The 20,279-nt window shown below is 41.3% G+C and overlaps 1 protein-coding gene across 1 annotated transcript in view; it reads left to right on the forward strand.

Annotated features, from left to right (window-relative positions):
- LOC112771648 (probable sesquiterpene synthase) overlaps positions 1-20,279 on the forward strand; it is a 149,708-nt gene that overhangs the window by 53,349 nt on the left and 76,080 nt on the right. The gene's annotated exons all lie outside the window — the stretch shown is intronic.

The raw sequence follows: 20,279 nt of genomic DNA on the forward strand, positions 1-20,279 counted from the left end.
TACTATTTTCAAGAATATATAATGTCTTTTTCTTTTACTTATGTATGTTCAATTCATTACAAAATTTGTGTTAAACATGTATTAACTTTTATAATATAAAGAATTAGTTTTAGCACCTATTATATTTATAAATTTAATCAGAAAATCAATTTTTTAGCTAATATTTATCAATAAAATTTTTGGACATTGCTCTTTTATGATAAATCCTAAATTTTAAAATTTTAATTTTAAATATTAAATTCTAAATTTTAAATTTTAAATATTAATTTTTTTCAAAAAATAAATATTAAAAAATATTTTTAATAAAAATTAACTACTATTAACTATTTTTTAACTTTAGTCTTTTAATTTTTTATAACAACAAAAATAATTTGAATTTGTTGATAACATTTATCAAATAATAGAATTTTTTTTCTTTTTCTTGATTTGAAATATGATTTATTAAAATTTGGCCTATTTTTTTTTTTTTGGGTCAGGTGGATTACGCGAATCAAATTATTATATACTTATTTGAAACATAAAGCATTATTTGTACCAGATTGACTTGTATTAGATTTGATTTAAATCAAATCCACAAATTCCGCAATAAATTATCATATAATAATCTTGATTGGGTTGATCATATATAGAGACATTAGATGAGTAACATACTTTAATTTGTTAATTTTTCAATCTTTTAAACTAATGTAATACCCGGTCTAATCGAAATTAATTAAATAATAAGTTAAATAAGAGCGAATATGGTTGGAAGATTTGGCAATTGGAATTTGATAATTCAAATATGATATTTGGATTCAGTGAATTTTTTCGAGTCGGAAAACATAGTTTTCTGCGTAAAAGCGCGCAGTGGAATTTTGACCGGCAGTACCGGCTGAGATCTGTCTGGTACTACAGCTGAGGAAATTGATTATGGGTAAATAAGATTAATAAATGAGGAACTATAATTAGGGAAGGTAGAAATATTTAAAGTGCAATTTAGAGCGCTAATCTTAAAGGTTTTGGCCCAAAATTGGGCCAATGGGCAAAAATAAGTGAACCGGGCCTAAGTGGGGCCAAGACCCAACATATATAAACATTAGTTATGAGCATTTCAGCTCATTTTGCCCTAAAGAAGGGGTGTTGGGCGCTGAAATTGGGAAGAGAGAAGAGAAGAGAGAAAACCTAACTCTCTTTGATCTTCAAACCACCATAACTTGAGCTACGGAGCTCCGATTGACGAGCCGTTTGCGGTCACGCGTCGCTCTTCTCATCCTCTACAATTCTATCTAATTTTTGTGGTGAGTATTCCATTCATCTCTGCCCAGTTTTCGAAATTACCTATATTTATATATTAAAAATCCACCTGAGAGTCGTACCACCGTAATATCATTGACTTATGACTCGAGCATAAGGATTTGAATATTAGGGTGTTACATTATGGTATCAGAGCAGTTCGTCCTCGTGAGCCTGAGGGATGGAACTGCTTATGCTTCAATGCATACTCTGAGTCTGTGCATGTGCTAGTTAGGGTATCTAACCGATACATCTAGCATGAAGTCCATGAGTGTACTTTTGGTACTTTGAAACACTATACTTCCGATATTGAGACTGATCAACTTGATATCGATTGTTTGGTGTGTATAGGAACCAGATGGCGCCTCGTGGACCTGGTCGGGGACGTGAGAGAGATTGTACTAGTACTCAGGAACCGAAAATCAACCCGAATAACCCGGTAAACTTTATGGCGGTGTTGGAGAATATGGCTGCTACTATGCAGGCCACTGCGGATGCTCTTGGGCAACAGATAAACAATAATGGCAATGGCGGAAGTGGAGCTCAGGGCCCGATGACACTGGCAACTTTCTTAAAGGTTAATCCACCTAAGTTCAAGGGAACCACTAATCTGACTGAAGCTGACACCTGGTTTCAGGCCATGGAGCAAGCACTGCAAGCGCAGTTGGTGCCTGAAGAACAGTGTGTTGAATTTGCTACCTATCTGCTCACGGGGGAAGCATCGCATTGGTGGCAAGGGGCCCGACGTCTCCTGCAGCAGGGGAATGATCCTATCACCTGGGGTACCTTCCAAGTGGAATTTTATAAGAAGTACTTCCCGAATTCTGCTAGAACGGTCAAGGAACTTGAATTACTGCAGCTGAAGCAGGGTACAATGTCCGTATCTGAGTATACGAATAAATTTGAGGAGTTATTCAGGTTTTCTCGTATGTGTCAAGGAACCTCGGGAGACTTCGAGGAATGGAAGTGTATTAAGTATGAGGGAGGACTTCGAAGTGAAATCCTGAGCTCCGTTGGACCGATGGAGATTAGGGTCTTCTCCGAACTTGTGAACAAGAGCCATATTGCTGAAGAATGTGTGAGGAAGGCTGTTGAGACGAAGAATGACCGTCAGGAGTCCCACCGCAGAGAGCACAATCAGGAATACTCAACATGGGGTCAAGAGTTTAAGAGAAGAGGATACCCACAACGTCTTCCCCAAAGGCGAAATGACCTTGCGACAAATAAGAATTCCCAAGGAAAAGGTAGGGAAAAGCAAATAGTGGTTATTTCAGATGTTTTGAGCTGTCAGAGATGTGGAGGTCATCACCCAAATAGACCGTGTCGTTATGGTTTGGGTTTGTGTTACAATTGCGGAAAGCTAGGACATTTGGTCAGAGATTGCCCACATCGGAAGGACCGGGAGACTGCCAGGTCTGATTTTCGTACCTGAGGTAATAAGAAAACTGATAACTTAATTCTTTACCACTTTAGATAATGCTGAAGGCTGGTATTCACTCATAATACATGGTCGAATGAAAAATTATGATCTGTTCTAGATAACCCTAAGTTATCTTAATAGAAGGTTTGGTGAGCATAAGTGATTAGGTAGGCCTTTAACGGAAAGCAACCTCAGAGTGGAATGACTGGTGGGCGATGTCAAAGCCATCATCCGGGAACTCCGTGTCGAGGTGGATTGGGACTTTGCTATGGTTGTAGAGGAGTTGGACACGTGTCCTGGAAATGTCCTAAGAAGGTCAACCGGAATACTACCAAGGGCCAACAACAAGGTCGTGTGTTCACTACAACAACGGGTGATACCGTTAGATCCGACGGTTTGGAAATTGGTAAGCGAAAGATCGGTAACAACGTGTTAAAAGTACGATTAAGTTGGTATGTGGTTTTGGCTATCATAGATAGAAATCTAGTGAATGCCAGTCATGCTAAGTTGTGGTTGTGAGGAAGTAAGTGATAGAACTCGTACTAGACGAGAGATCAGAATAAAGCAGCGGAAACTTGTGGAAGTAGTAACACAGGATAGCTACGAATAAGAGCTGTAAAAGTTTACTATAGTATCTTATGTTTGAATACTAGAAGGGTTAAGCGGGTTACTGCAAGTAATGATCCCCAATAGTTGGAATTGATTGCGGCTGCGAGCTTTGATGGTTCTAAAGCGGATGAGGAAATTATCATTGATGCATAATTGGATTTAGATGATGAGAGAGTGCAAGTTGTCGTGTTTGAGAGATGAGTACCATGATGTTTGGTCATAGTGACCTTGGAATTAGATTGAGATTTATAATGATTGGTTTTGAAAGACGAATGTGAAAACCACTAAATTGGAATGCTGATGCGGTACTGAGATTGGTTTAAGGGAACCCGTGACGGGTGGTAAACTCCAATTTTTGGGGAGGTACTGTTGAAAATTTTTCCCAAGAAATTGAAAGAGCGTTGGTTATGGTTTTGAGGATGATTTTTGATATGAGTAACGTTAACAAAAGAGATGTGTCTCGAATGCTTTTATAGATTATTAAAGGAAAGCGGATTCTTATAATTTTGTTAAATTGTTATTTCAAACTCATTTGCTTTCCAGAAATGAAAGGGGTTTTTGATTGATGAGTCGGAGGCTTTATAGCAGCAAGTCATGTGGAAATTCGAGGGTTTGAGAATAAGAAAGTAAGTTTGGAGTTTATGCTTGGAGTTGAGCTGTGATTAGTGGTAATTGGCTTGGCAGAGAGAGAGGATAGTGATGGAGTATCATTAAGATGTGGTGATGATCTTTGATTGATTATAGTGATGGGGGACGATGGCTGTGATTAACGACGATGGTGATATTATTGATGACATGATTTGAGATTTAATAGGGTGAGTTGATGAGACGATAAAAGTAAGGAACGAGACTATTGGTCGGCGTTGGACAAATGACCGAGAACCTCGAATATAGAGAAATCAGAGCGCGGCAACGGAAGCGCGCAGAATAAAAGGACCTTGGGACTGTTATGCGTTGGATATAGAGGCAGACTACGCTCGCGTACTCGCAATGATGGATGGAATTTTCGAGGGCGAAAATTTCTGTTAGGGGGGTAGAATGTAATACCCGGTCTAACCGAAATTAATTAAATAATAAGTTAAATAAGAGCGAATATGGTTGGAAGATTTGGCAATTGGAATTTGATAATTCAAATATGATATTTGGATTCAGTGAATTTTTCCGAGTCGGAAAACATAGTTTTCTGCGTAAAAGCGCGCAGTGGAATTTTGACCGGCAGTACCGGCTGAGATCTGTCTGGTACTACAGCTGAGGAAATTGATTATGGGTAAATAAGATTAATAAATGAGGAACTATAATTAGGGAAGGTAGAAATATTTAAAGTGCAATTTAGAGCGCTAATCTTAAAGGTTTTGGCCCAAAATTGGGCCAATGGGCAAAAATAAGTGAACTGGGCCTAAGTGGGCCCAAGACCCAACATATATAAACATTAGTTATGAGCATTTCAGCTTATTTTGCCCTAAAGAAGGGGTGTTGGGCGCTGAAATTGGGAAGAGAGAAGAGAAGAGAGAAAACCTAACTCTCTTTGATCTTCAAACCACCATAACTTGAGCTACGGAGCTCCGATTGACGAGCCGTTTGCGGCCACGCATCGCTCTTCTCATCCTCTACAATTCTATCTAAGTTTTGTGGTGAGTATTCTATTCATCTCTGCCCAGTTTTCGAAATTTCCCACTGTTACACGTTTTTGGGTAATTAGTGTTGAAATCTTGTGATTTTGGGTGTTTAGGGATACTCCAACATGGATTCTAAGTGGGTTCTATCCCTACTTCATATGGGCTGAGGTAAGAAGTGCTCAAACCCTTGTGACTTGTCATTTTTATGAGCCCTAGGTTGATGTATGTATGTGATATTGGTTATGTTAGTGTATTTGGTGATGTTGGTGCACAATTGAGAGATTGGTATTGCTTGAGGAGCTTTGGTGAGGCTTGGAGATAAGGTTGGTGAAGACTTCCAAAGAAGAGGCTCAATTGGTTTGGCTACAAGAGGTACGGTTTAAGTTTCATTTAAGTACCGTGTGTTATGATGAGAATTCCTAGGCTAGATGCCCCTAGGATTAAGTTTGGATTGTGTAAATGGTTGGTGCTAATATGCATAGTTGGTATGTAATGTGAATTAATGATTTGGGTTGAGAATTGTGTGGCCTTGTATGCTTGGTGTATTGAGAATTTGATGTACTGGGTAATGAGTATTGATTTGTAGTTTATGCATTTAAATTATGATATTGGGCCGGAGGCCGTGGATTTTGGGCCGGAGGCCGAAAAAAGGTGAGAAAGGTAAGTTGATGTGTGCATTGTATGATGACACAAGTGATTGGATGAATTTCAGATAATGAATATATGAATGATTGGGTTGGTTATTGAATAATAAGGTTTGAGGAGTTGAGGTGTGGGATTTGGTAAATTTGGGTGCAATTATATAGATGAGGTATGTTTGGTTTTGGTTGAGATATATTATATGGTCATATATGTGATTATGATTATTGATGCCTTGATGGTATGATGATGCATTAGAGATATGTTTGTCGTGATATATGCTTGAGGAATGATTAAGGTTGATTTGTGGGTAAAGCCACGTGATAGTGAGTACGATATTGATTATGTATAATGATGGTTGATTGGAAATATGTCCGTCGGAAGATTGGGGGTTGAATCTGTAAATTCTGCAGCTTTTAACTTAGAAAATTTTTAGCAGAACGACCCTACGCGCGTAGGCGCACCTGGCGCGTGCACGCCGTTCTTCCAGAAAGCATCATCCACGTGTGCGCGTGGTGTGCGCGGGCGCGTCGATGCGCTGTACTAAATGCCCAGCTATTTTCCAGAGAGTTGTGCCAGGGTCGTGCCAGTTTTGTGCCTGGGCGCAAGAGCACCCACGCGTACGCGTGGCTGACGCTTGCGCGCCGTTTGGATATTTTTCAACCCGCGCGTTCGTGCGTCGATGAGTTTTTGGCCATCCACGCGTGCGCGGGGAGTGCGCGTGCGCGGGGAGTGCGCCTACGCGTGGCCCTGTTTTCATGCCAAAGTTGATTTTTGAGTTTTTAAAGCCAAACCTCATACTTTTAAACCTCCGATCTCACCCCTTATGTATCAAATCATTATGGTATGCCTAGCAATGAGGAAGGAGCTAGGAGATGTGGTAACTTGCAAGTGAAGCAAGGGAAAAGGTTATGATCAATGATGATCAGATATGATTATATGAGATATGGAGGATGGCGGTGGAAGTACCGTGTATGCCATGAGCCGAAGGGCTATATTTATTAATAAATGGTTGGTTCTTGATTGGACCATGAGCCGGATGGCTGAGTTCTTGCCGGATACGGCGGAGCCATGTTGATAAATTGGCTAGTTCTGGATTGAATTGTGAGCCGGGTGGCTGAGTTATTGCCGAGTTACGGCAAAGCCGTTATGGATTATGGCTGAGTATAAAGGCATATATGATAAATTAACGAATATGATAAATGAATAATGATGAAAAATGTTGAATGTAAGCATGCTTGTGTTTTCTCTCTGGTTGTAAGGGTGACAGGGCACCGATACCCTCTAATGGCGACAGGGCGCAGATACCCTCTAATGATGCCCTGATACCCTCTAATGGCGACAGGGCGCAGATACCCTCTAATGGCGACAGGGCGCAGATACCCTCTAATGGTGACAGGGCACATATTCCCTCTAATGACATTAATACGCAACAGAGAGACTGTGCCCGGGTTAGCTACCGGACATGTCGGGTTGGCTTGATAACCGACAGATGATATCATCAGCCATAGGGCAGGCATTCATCATTTGCATATGTTTGAATTGTTTGGGTTTGCCTATTTGTTTTAGATTTCTACATTATATATGCTAAGTTACCTGATTATGTGCTACTTGTTCTACTTGTACCCTAACTGTGTATTACTTGCCTGTATTGCTTGTGTTTGTACAACTGAGAGGCCCCTCATGTTGGTGTCGGTGGAGGTTGAGGGCTGTTCTTGATGAGATGAATTGATGATGCAATTGCATGATGATGGTGATCATTAGTTGAGATGATTTGAGCTCCCTGGGTAGACGCAGTGATGTGGTTTCACTAGTTCCAGGGAGGGCATGATATATTGATATAGAATTGCTGAGACAGCACGACTGATGATGGGTTTGTTTATGATTCTGAAATCTGATTCGTGGGAGAGTCAGCGAGTTGGGAGTCATATGAGATGTGATCTAGATTTAGTATTCCCTTACGACAGATGCCTATTTATAGATTAGTGAGAATCTAGGCTGGATACTTGGTGAAAAGGAGTTTAGGATGCTTGGTGAGTTTTTATTGCAGTGCATTGTATTTATTTGGCACTTTTACCGTACTGGGAACCCATGGGCCCGGGGTTCTCATTCCGTATATATCTCTTGTTTTTCAGATACAGGTCCAAGTGCTCAGAAGTGAGTTGTGGGTCGTCTGAGAGACGGCGAAGATCTTTATTTCCTCTACCTTGTGTTTGATTAGAATCTCTCCACCTATGTTTTGAAAAGATTATATTATGTATTGAACTCTTTTGGAACTTGCCTATAGAGGCTCTTATGTTTCCTTTGGGAGAGATTAGGATATACTGTTGTCATCTACTTTCATACTGTACCCTAGCCGGCCTAAACTTCGCGGGTCGCGACTAGTGGCTATTTACTTATGTTATATATATCTATCTGTTATCTATCTCTTAATCTCCTCTACGCCTTGTCCGTATATCATTTTCGGCTTCACGGTTTATCTTTTGTTGTCGAAACGTGAGTGATACGTCTTCGCAATTTTATTTCTACTCTTTTCAGGCTTCTCGATTAATACTCTTTTCGAAATTACCTATATTTATATATTAAAAATCCACCTGAGAGTCGTACCACCGTAATATCATTGACTTATGACTCGAGCATAAGGAAGCTTTTGAGCTCCAACCTCCCTAGCCAGCTTCAAACCAGCTAGTAGTGCCTCATATTCTGCTTGATTGTTTGAGGCAGCGAACCTAAATTTGAGCGAGAATTCAATTTGAGTCCCTTGGTTGCTTTCAATTATCACACCCGTTCCGCTTCCATTTTTGTTTGAGGAACCGTCCACATAGAGATTTCATTCTGTGGGGGTTTCCAGGGTGTCTGTAAATTCTGCAATGAAGTCGGCCAGGTATTGTGATTTAATAGCTGTCCGAGTTTCGTATTGAAGGTCGAATTCGGACAATTCGACGGCCCATTGCAAGATTCTACCCGCTAAGTCTGTTTTTTGCAAAATCCCCTTTATGGGCTGGTTGGTCCGAATCCTAATGGTGTGAGCTTGGAAGTATGGACGAAGTCGTCGAGATGTTAGTATGAGAGCGTAGGCAAATTTTTCTATTTTTTGGTAGTTCAGCTTAGATCCTTGTAATGCTTTACTGATGAAGTAAATGGGTTGTTGCCCACTGTCGTCTTCTCGAACTAGTGCTGAGGCTACTGCCCGACTTCCTACCGCGAGGTACAGTATGAGTGGTTCTCCTGTCCGTGGCCGAGTTAGGATAGGTGGTTGTCCCAGGAATCTTTTGAAATCTTGGAAGGCTTGCTCGCACTCGGTTGTCCACTCAAACTTTTTTCCTTTCCTTAGAGTGGCGTAGAAGGGAAGAGATCTTATTGTGGATCCGGCTAGAAATTTAGACAAAGCTGCCAACCTCCCGTTGAGTTGTTGTACCTCTTTGACGCAAGTCGGGCTCTTCATGTCAAGTATGGCCCGGCATTTATCCGGATTTGCCTTGATTCCTCTTTGTGTGAGCATAAAGCCCAAGAATTTTCCACCTTCTACTGCGAAGGTGCATTTTGCAGGATTGAATCGCATGCCATGCCTTCTTATTGTGTCGAACACTTGGGCCAGGTCGGATAATAGCGTCTCTTCACTTTGTGTCTTTATTAACATGTCGTCCACGTAGACTTCCATGATTTTTCCGATATGGTCTGAAAAGACTTTATTCATTAATCTTTGATAAGTAGCTCCCACATTTTTAAGACCAAAGGGCATTACGATGTAGCAGTAGTTTGCTTTTGGTGTTAGGAACGAGGTTTTTTCTTGGTCTGGTGGATACATTGGGATTTGATTGTATCCTGAATATGCGTCCATAAATGAGAGGTATTTATATCCGGAGGAGGCATCCACCAGAGCGTCGATACTTGGGAGTGGATAGGGATCTTTTGGGCAGGTTTTGTTGAGATCAGTGTAGTCGGTGCACATTCGCCACTTCTCATTTGACTTTTTCACCAAGACGACGTTAGCTAGCCATAGTGGGTACTTGACTTCTCTTATGAATCCTGCCTCCAGTAGGGCTTGTACCTGCTCTTTCACAGCTTTGGATCGTTCTGGCCCAAGTCGTCTTCGTCTCTGCTGTACTGGCCGAGATCCTGGGTAGACCGCCAACTTGTGGCACATTAGTTTGGGGTCTATGCCTGGCATGTCTGCAGCTTTCCATGCAAAGAGATCGATGTTATCTCGTAAGAACTGTATGAGTGATTTTTTATGTCTCCTCTTAGAATCGTGCTAATATTGGTTGTTTTGTCCGGGATGTCTCCGATCTGGACTTTCTCTACTTCACCTTCAGGTTGTGGACGGAGTTCTTCTTTCCTCTGAACTCCACCAAGTTCGATTGTGTGGAATTATTCTCCTCTGCCTCTGAGGTTTAGACTTTCGTTGTAACAGCGGCGTGCCATCTTCTGATCTGCTTTTATCGTAGCTATCCCTACTGCAGTTGGGAATTTTATGCATAGATGTGGAGTTGAGACTATTGCGTCGAGTTGATTTAATGTTGTCTGACCTATTAAGGCATTGTAGGCTGAACTCACGTCGACCACGATGTAGTCTATCTTGAGTGTTCTGGATTAGTTTCCTTTTCCGAAGGTTGTGTGTAGTGAGATGTATCCCAGTGGTTGCACTGGGGTGTCTCCCAGTCTGAACAAGCTGTTTGGATATGCTCTAAGCTCTTTTTCTTCTAAGCCAAGCTTGTCGAAGGCAGTTTTGAATAAGATGTCGGCGGAGTTCCCTTGGTCTATCAGTGTGCGGTGGAGATTTGCATTTGCCAGTATAATGGTGATGACCATGGGATCGTCGTGTCCTGAGATGACACCGGATGCATCTTCTTTGGTAAATGTAATTGCAGGGATGTCGGGCGCTTCCTCCTCCTGCAAACCCTCCGTGTATCATATGGACATGTCTTTCTGGTGTACGAGGTGATCGCTCGGTTCGTCCAACATCCTCGTCCCTTCTCCTTTTTCTTTGCTCATCGTCCCGGGTGGCCAGATACTGATCTAGTTTTTCCTCTCTTACTAATTTTTCTATGACATTTTTTAAGTCAAAACATTCGTCGGTGGAATGCCCACGGACTCGATGGTATTCACAATATTCGTTCCGGTTTCCTCCTCCTTTTTTGCCTTTGAGTGGTCGAGCTGGGGGTATTTTTTCTGTGTGGCAGACTTCTTTGTAGACATCCACAAGGGACACCCGAAGAGGGGTATAATTATGATATTTTTTAATTTTTTCCCCATGTCGATCTTCCTTCTTTTTGGACTCTTTATCCTTGTCTCGGGGGGGGGGGGGTAGGTGAATCCGGATTTTGAGGTTTCTCCTAGTCGAGAATTTTCTTCCATGTTGATGTATTTCTCCGCTCGTTCTTGCACTTCATTCAGAGATGTGTGGTATTTCTTTGATATAGATTGGCTAAAAGGTTCCTCTCGTAGGCCATTGATGACGCCCATGATGGCGGCCTTTGTTGGTAGGCTTTGTATGTCTAGGCATGTTTTGTTGAATCTTTCCATTTAATTGCGAAGACTTTCCCGATCTCCTTGCTTGATTCCTAATAGACTGGGAGCATGCTTAGCTTTATCTTTTTGGATGGAGAATCTGGCCAGGAACTTTTTGGCTAAGTCGTCAAAGCATGAGATGGACCTCGGAGATAGATTGTCGAACCATCTAATTGCTATCTTTGTAAGATTTGTTGGAAAGGCTTTGCAGCAAACTGCATCTGAGGCGTTGGTGAGGTACATTCTACTTCTGAAATTGTTGAGGTGATGGTTGGGATCTGTAGTGCCATCGTACAAAGACATATCCAGAAGTTTGAAGTCCTTAGGGATTTTGGTCTTCATGATCTCCCTAGTGAATGGATCTTGATCCTTGCGAGAGTTGTCCTCAAGAGTGGACCGAGTAGCTTTGGCTTTGAGATCGGCTTCGAGTTTTAGAAGTTTATCTTCTAATTCTCGGCGTCGCCTTACCTCCTTTTGTAGATCCTTCCCAACTTCTCGTTGATGCTGGCTTTCTTTTTCAAGTTGCTTTAAATGATCTTGAAGCGCTTCTATCACTCCCGGATTTGGTGAGTTTTTGTCCCTGTTAGATTCTGGGGTATCTTTCAGTGTAGTGTCCGCATTTTTGTGCGGTGTTCTATCCTCTAGATCTGAATCGTGGTCGTTGTCATGGTCGTCCTCCATGTTGATGGGATGACTTCCAGGTCCCCGGCAACGGCGCCAATGTTCCGAAGGTTACCTAAAACTGTAGGTCAATCTCGGACGAGATCTTCTGTGCTGGTCGGAGATGACGTGTCCGACTGGTGGGTGGCGGCCGGAGCTGTCGTGTCCGACTTGTGGGACTGGCCGGACTGCTGATCCTTCGTCACCGGAGGATGGTGGTACCTGCAAAGGACTCCGATACTTAAGTTAGCAAGGGTATTAAGTAGGTTTTTTAGTAGAATCAGAGTATGAGTTATACCTGGGTGCTCCAGTGTATTTATAATGGTCGTGGGCTGACCTTCTTAGGTAAGATAAGTTAGTTATCTTATCTTATCTTATCTTATCTTTGGGTGAGGTCAGCTTATCTTCAAAGGAACCGCATTTATCTCTATAGGCTTTTACTGCCTTTGGATATAGGTCGTGTTCCTCTATTTGGGCCCTTTACTGGGCTTTCCTGGCAATTTGGCCGATCTCTTTTGAAAAGAGGTCGGATAGTCGGACATGAAGAGGTCGGTCGTCTTGTCGCTAACATCCCGGGTCGTCGGACAGCTCGACCCTGGGTATAAACAGTTATTAAAGACTTAGTTGATGGAACAGAATAATAAATAAAACATGTAAATAAAAAATAGATAGAGTTAAATTAAATAATTTCGGCAAAAATTTAAATAGTATAACTAAGTGATAAAATTATTTTTTTATATATTATGAAAATTCATAAAATATTATATATATAAAAGATTTTACTAATTTTAAAATTTTTATTAATTAATGCTATACAAAACAAATTGCAATTTATTTATTTTTATCAAATTATACGATAAATTAATAAATATCAATTTGAGCCTGGTCATCTTATTTAACTATATTAAATTATATGAGAAGTTGATAAATATCAACTTGAATTCTTATCCTATTATTTGTTTAGAATATATAATTTGCTAGCAATTTATTCTTTGATAAAGACAATAATTATAAGTAACTAACTTATTCAGTTTTGGCTAAATAAAAAATTGTAACTAATTAGTTTATTCAAATTATTACCGTATCAATTTATTTCTTTAATAATCTATATAATATTAAAGAAAAAATTATATTTATTTTGCTAAACTATAAAAATATTTACGGAGAATATAATTAAATTTTAAATTTTTTTAGGACAATTTACTTAAATAAATTGTTTCACTCTCAATATTACGCAAATACATTGTTTTCAAAACGAATACGCAAATACATTGATTCACGTATCAATATAAACCGCTACTGGCAGTAGCGGTTTACAAGATAGAAACCGCTAGTACCAGCCGCGGTTTACGAGCAAAGGTGACAGAACAGAAACCGCTAGTACCTGCCGCAGTTTACGTTTGATCTGGGTTGGTCATAAACCGCTGCTAGCAGCAGCGGTTTATGTGCGTTGGTGTGCGTGCGTAAACCGTTAGAGCCTATAGCGATTTACGTGGAAGATGGTTGCCTATATAAACCGTGGAGGCAGCCGCGGATTATTCATTTGGAGGGTTTGTGAGGTTGGTTAGAGAGAGAAAATTCTAGAGAGAGGTCAAAGCAAGTTAAGAGCGGGTCCGAGGTATCTGAGTGGCGACCTCCGGCGGGATATCATGGCAGATAGAAGGAGTTTGTACCGACTGAACGGTGTTGCGCATATTGCCGGTTCCATTGGTGACGAGGTTAGCTAATAATTTTTTTTTTAGGCTTAGCATTTGTTAGTTAGAAAAATGGTATGTAAGGTAGATGAACTAGAATTTGTAGATTAATCCCTCTAGTTTGAAATTAGGCTTCGCATGTTAGGATGTTAGTTTAATCGGTTTGGGATGGTGTTTTTAATTTTTCTTGTTAATTTATAAATATGACTAGTTAACTGAATGTAGTTCCCTTCAATGAATGTTTTTCTACATATTGTTGGTTTAGGTTATGGAAATCTTAATTATAAATATAACTAGTTAACTGAATATGACTAGTTAACTGAATTTGTTTACCGGTTCATTATTTGTTGATAGTTTAAGATATTTGTTATTGTTAGATAGGGAAATTTTTTTATGGATAGGAGAATTTAATTCTATCCTGTATTTCTTTCATGTTCTGTGCAGCCCACTAGGTGTATATACAGTGTGAGACGGCAACAAAATAAGCCCATACATGAAAGGATCATCTTGTATTTAGAGAGGGTTGGATTGTACTATTTGGCCAGGCTAAACAGCCAATGATTCTGATTAGATGAGCCATTGGTTAGTGCGTTCGTTGAGAGATGGCATCCTGAGACGCACACGTTCCACATGCCTTTCGGAGAGTGCACAGTGACATTGCAAGACGTGGCATTTCAGCTATGGTTGCCTGTGGATAGAGAGGCTGTGAGTGGTTGCCTTGGTGAGTTTGAGAAATACATGGAGGGTGGCCGACCAGCTTGGGAGTGGTTTCAGGACCTATTCGGTGACATGCCTCCACCAAATAAGGTCAAACAGATGACGGTCCACTTTACATGGTTCCACGAGAGGTTTAGGGTGCTACCACCAGATGCGACCGAGGAGACTGTTCGCATCTATGCACGTGCCTACATCATGATGCTATTATCCACTCAATTATTTGGGGGACAAGAGTGCAAACCGGGTACATATACGGTGGTTGCCATTTATGGCGAACCTTGATGACATGGGGAGGTATAGCTGGGGGTCGGCCGCTTTGGCTTGGTTGTACCGATGCATGTGTCGGGTAGCGAACAGAAATGTGACTAACCTTGCGGGTCACCTCCAGTTGCTACAGAGTTGGATATTCTAGCAGTTTCTGTCGTTGAGGCCGTCCGGGTTTGAGGTTTTCTCTTTTCCGCTGGCATCCAGGTATGGGTTATGTTTTTTGAAAGCTTAAAAATTTCATGGGCGGTTTTTTAAGTTTGTGTCTCATCTGATTTACATTTAGGTGGTCTGCTTACTTACCTCCGAACGATGGAAAAGAACAGAGGGTCCTAAGTTCTCGGCTTGCATTGGATCGCTTGACCGCTCGTGACGTAAGTATTATACTTGTTAGGGTTTCGTTTGTGGTTTGCTTTCGAGTCGTGACTAAATATATACTTGTTGTGGTAATGTCTGATGTGTTCTGAATTTTCAGATTGTATAGGAGCCCTACTCCGCGCTTGATGTACTTGCCGTGGTCCATCCGGAGATACTTACAGAGGAGCATTGTTGCATATGGCGAGCAGTCACTACTTTGATATACTTTGCGGTCATCGAGTGGCATCAGGTTGATAGGATTGTCCCACAGTTGGGTAGAGTGCAGCATATCCCCGAGGATGCTTTGAACGTAGACTGGCTGCATGCTAAGGACGGGAGGAGAGGAGATAGGTGTTTCCCCCATTACTATCAGACCTGGCATTTACACTGGGGGAACAGACTTGATGCAGTCATTGCCATTGACCGAGTGGCAGATCCCGGTCCCTCCGCTGATTACTTAGATTGGTGGTACCACGAGGCTCATAGGTTCCTTAGCCTAGGGGCAGCATTCGCGGATCCCAGGGGCACCGAGATACCTCCAGATGCATTTCAGAGAGGGTCGTCTCAGGTCCCACGCAGATCATAGCTACCTGATATGCCGGACAATCGGCGTGTTGAGAGACGCCATCGTGTTAGTACCCGGGACACCGGTTGAGAGTGGCGATGGTTAGATGATATGATGCAGGCGGGGATGCTAGAGATGGGGGCGATCACCGTGTTCGTCGGTCTAGTGCCAGACGTCGGGGCACTGCGGGTGCCACCCAGTTCGGTGGTGGAGTAAGTGGGAACACAGCGACTGAGGCTGGAGGCGAGATATTCACCAGTAGATCTTACTCTCCGATGCTTGAGCCCAGCTCGCGGATGTATGCTGGTGCACAAATTGTGAATCACACTTTTCACAACTCGTACCACTGACCAGCAAGTGCACTGGGTCGTCCAAGTAATACCTCACGTGAGTAAGGGTCGAATCCCACGGACATTGTTGGTTTGAAGCAATCTATGGTTATCTTGTAAATCTTAGTCAGGAAGTCAATTATATTTATCAGTTGAATTGCAAATAGACAAGAGAGCATGGATTAAAGGTTACTTGTTATGCAGTAATGGAGAAGATGTTGGAGTTTTGGAGATGCTTTGTCTTCTGAATCTTTGCTTTCCTCTGTCTTCTTGTTCACGCACGCACGTCCTCCTATGGCAAGTTGTGTGTTGGTGGATCACCGTTGTCAATGGCTACCTTCCATCCTTCCAGTGAAAACTACGCTCACGTGCTCTGTCACAGCACGGCTAATCACCGGTTGGTTCTCGATCCGGTTGGAATAGAATCCCTTGATTCCTTTGCGTTTGTCACTAACGCCCAGCCTTCAGGAGTTTGAAGCTCGTCACAGTCATTCAATCCTTGAATCCTACTCGGAATACCACAGACAAGGTTTAGACTTTCCGGATTCTCATGAATGCCGCCATCAATTCTAGCTTATACCACGAAGATTCTGATTAAGAGATCTAAGAGATACTCATTCAATCTGATATAGAATGGAGATGGTTGTCAGGCACACGTTCATGGGTTGAGAATGGTGATGAGTGTCACGAATCATCACCTTCATCACAGTTAAGCGCGAATGAACATCTTAGATAGGAACAAGCGTGTTTGAATAGAAAACAGAAATACTTGCATTAATTCATCGAGACACAGCAGAGCTCCTCACCCCCAACAATGGAGTTTAGAGACTCATGCCGTCAAAGAGTACAAAGTTCAGATCTAAAAAATGTCATGAGCTGCAAAATAAGTCTCTAAAAGTTGTTTAAATACAAAACTAGTAGCCTAGGTTTACAAAAAATGAGTAAACTATGATGGATGATGCAGAGATCCACTTCTGGGGCCCACTTGGTGTGTGCTGGGGCTGAGATTTAAGCAATTCACGTGCAGAGGCCATTTGTGGAGTTGAACGCCAGTTTTTGTGCCAGTTTGGGCGTTCAACTCCAGCTTTTGATCCTTTTCTGGCGCTGGACGCCAGAATTGGGCAGAGAACTGGCGTTGAACGCCCGTTTACGTCATCTATCCTTGTGCAAAGTATGGACTATTATATATTTCTGGAAAGCCCTGGATGTCTACTTTCCAACGCAATTGAAAGCATGCCATTTCGAGTTCTGTAGCTCCAGAAAATCCACTTTGAGTGCAGGGAGGTCAGAATCCAACAGCATCAGCAGTCCTTTTTCAGCCTGAATCAGATTTTTGCTCAGCTCCTTCAATTTCAGCCAGAAAAATACCTGAAATTACAGAAAAACACACAACTCATAGTAAAGTCCAGAAATATGAATTTTTCCTAAAAACTAATGAAAATAGACTAAAAACTAACTAGAACATACTCAAAACTATATGAAATTAACCCCAAAAAGCGTATAAAATATCCGCTCATCACAACACCAAACTTAAACTGTTGCTTGTCCTCAAGCAACTAGACAAATAAAATAGAAGACTAATAGGTTGAGAAGCAATAATATCTCAGAGTTTTTGAGTGAAGCTCAGATTCTAATTAGATGAGCGGGACTAGTAGCTTTTTGCTTCTGAACAGTTTTGGCATCTCACTTTATCCATTGAAGCTCAGAGTGATTGGCATCTATAGGAACTTCGAATTCAGATAGTGTTATTGATTCTCCTATTTCAGTGTGATGATTCTTGAACACAGCTATTTTATGAGTCTTGGCCGTGGCCCTAAGCACTTTGTTTTCCAGTATTACCACCGGATACATAAATGCCACAGACACATAATTGGGTGAACCTTTTAGATTGTGACTCAGCTTTGCTAAAGTCCCCAATTAGAGGTGTCCAGAGTTCTTAAGCACACTCTTCTTTTTGCCTTGGACCTTGACTTTAACCGCTCAGTCTCAAGTTTTCACTTGACACCTTCACGCCACAAGCACATGGTTAGGGACAGCTTGGTTTAGCCGCTTAGACCAGGATTTTATTCCTTTAGGCCCTCCTATCCACTGATGCTCAAAGCCTTGGGATCCTTTTTATTTGCCCTTGCCTTTTGGTTTTAAGGGTTATTGACTTTTTGCTCTTGCCTCTTGGTTTTAAGAGCTTTTGGCTTTTTCTGCTTGCTTTTTCTTTTTCTTTCTAATTTTTTTTTCTGCAAGCTTTGTTCTTTGCTGCTTTTTCTTGCTTCAAGAATCATTTTTATGATTTTTCAGATTATCAATAACATGTCTCATGTTCATCATTCTTTCAAGAGCCAACATATTTAACAGTCTTAAACAACAAATTCAAAAGACATATGCACTGTTCAAGCATTCATTCAGAAGACAGAAAGCATTGCCACCACATTTAACTAATTAGAATTTCTCTTATTAAAACTTGAAATTTTATTGCCTCTTATTCAAAAGATCTACTACTTTATTCATGTTTGCTGATGATGAGAAAAATAAACTATAGCTTAATTGGAGATAAAATCAAAATAGATACTAATTACTACTATATGACTCCTAAGGTAAACTTCTATAGTCACAGAGTTAAGGCAGAAATCAGAAATTAACAACCTTTATTCTGGGGGAACGGGGGTTCCTCTGATCCTTGGGGTGCTTGGTCCTGCAAGAGAAGACTTTTGGTGCTTCAATTCCCTTAAGTCACGCCCTTGCTCCTCTTGTTCTTTAAACATATAGGTCAGCATTTGACTGTGTTCCTTCTGTTCTTTTATTATTTGCTCCATAGCTTCCCGTATCTTGGTAACAGACGTCTCAAGATACTCCCAGTATTCAGATTGAGGGATCTATGGGAGGAATTCCTGTGCTCTCTTCTTGATGGGATCATCCTGTGCTTGTTGTTTTTCCATTGATGCTTTGGTGATTGGCTTCTCAACTGAGATATACTCAGTTATTCCCATCCTTACTCCAGCGTCCTTGCAGAGCAGAGAAATCACGCTTGGATAAGCCAACCTGGCCTCTTTAGAATTTTTGTTAGCAATTTTGTAGAGTTCAACTGAAATCAGCTGATGAACCTCCACTTCCTTTCCCATCATGATGCAATGGATCATCACTGCTCTTTTAACTGTGACTTCAGAACGGTTGCTAGTAGGCAACAGAGAATGCCCAATGAAGTCTAGCCATCCTCTGGCGACTGGTTTGAGATCCTCTCTCTTGAGTTGATTTGGGACACCCTTTGTGTTGGTGGTCCACCTGGCTCCAGGGATACATATGTCCTCTAGAATCTTATCCAGGCCCTTGTCTGCTCTCATCATCCTCCTGTTGAAGGAGTCTGGATCATCCTTCAGCTGAGGTAGCTTTAAGATCTCCCTGATCCTGTCAGGGTGGGTATGAACAATCTTTCCTCTGACCACGGTCCGATAGTCATAGAGAGCAGTCCCAGATAGTTTTTGCTTGTCAGTTTGCCACATATTAGCATAGAACTCCTGGACCATGTTCCTTCCCACTTTCGTTTCAGGATTAGCTAGGACTTCCCAGCTCCTGATTCGAATTTGCTCCTGGATCTCCGGGTATTCATCTTCTTTCAGATCGAATCTAACTTCCGGGATCACTGATCTCAGACCCATTATTTTGTTATAATGGTCCGAATGTTCTTTAGATAAGAACTTTCCTTGATTCCAAAGTGGTTTTGGAACGCTCTCTTTCTTGCCTCTTTGAGTGGGTTGTTTTCCTTTGGGGGCCATGATCTTAGTGATCGCGGATAAACACACCAAACTTAGAGGTTTGCTTGTCCTCAAGCAAAAGAAAAAAAAGGAGAGGGATAGAAGGAAAGCTAGGTGCAATTGTTGATGGGAGAGGAGGGAGGCCGAACTCAAATTTATAAGGGGGGGAGGGTGGGTTTTCGAAAAAAAAAGAGATAAAGATATGATAAAAAGATTTATTTGGAAAAAATAAGATAGAAGATATGATAAGAGAAGATATAGTTTAAAATTGAGAGGAAGCGAAGAAGCAGCGACGCAGCCGCATGACTGACGCAACCGCGCTCCGAATGACGCGACCACGTGACCCACGCGGACGCGTGACAGAGGCTACGCATCAGAATTTACAGAATACGCCCCCAGCGATTTCTGAAGCCCTTTTGGCCCAGATCCAAGCGCAGACAGCACAGATTAGAGGTTATAAATTGGAGGAATGCATCCATTCAAAGGGAGCTCGCATTTTTATTATTTTCAATGATTTAGATTTAGTTTTGAGAGAGGTTCTCTCCTCTCTCTCTCTCTTAGGATTTAGGACTTCTCTTAGCTTTTAAGAGTGACTCTCGATCCAGGTTTAATATTTCTTTGTTTTAAGTTTCACTTTAATTATTTATTCCAGCATTTGAATTGATTATTTCCTTTTATAATTTAATTTATGAATTATTCCATGTTACAGACTATTATTTGAATTTAATGATATTTGAGGTATTTCAGTTTATGATTGCTCTTTTTAATTCATGTTACTATTGGCTCCCATCTAAGGACATTTTTTATTCCAGCAATTTACTTTTTACCCTTTTGGTCTTGGTTAAGGAATTAGTAACTCAACAGTTATTAAGCTCAGCAAAAT

This window comes from Arachis hypogaea, chromosome 18, assembly GCF_003086295.3.
Source record: "Arachis hypogaea cultivar Tifrunner chromosome 18, arahy.Tifrunner.gnm2.J5K5, whole genome shotgun sequence".
Classification (NCBI taxonomy): domain Eukaryota; kingdom Viridiplantae; phylum Streptophyta; class Magnoliopsida; order Fabales; family Fabaceae; genus Arachis; species Arachis hypogaea.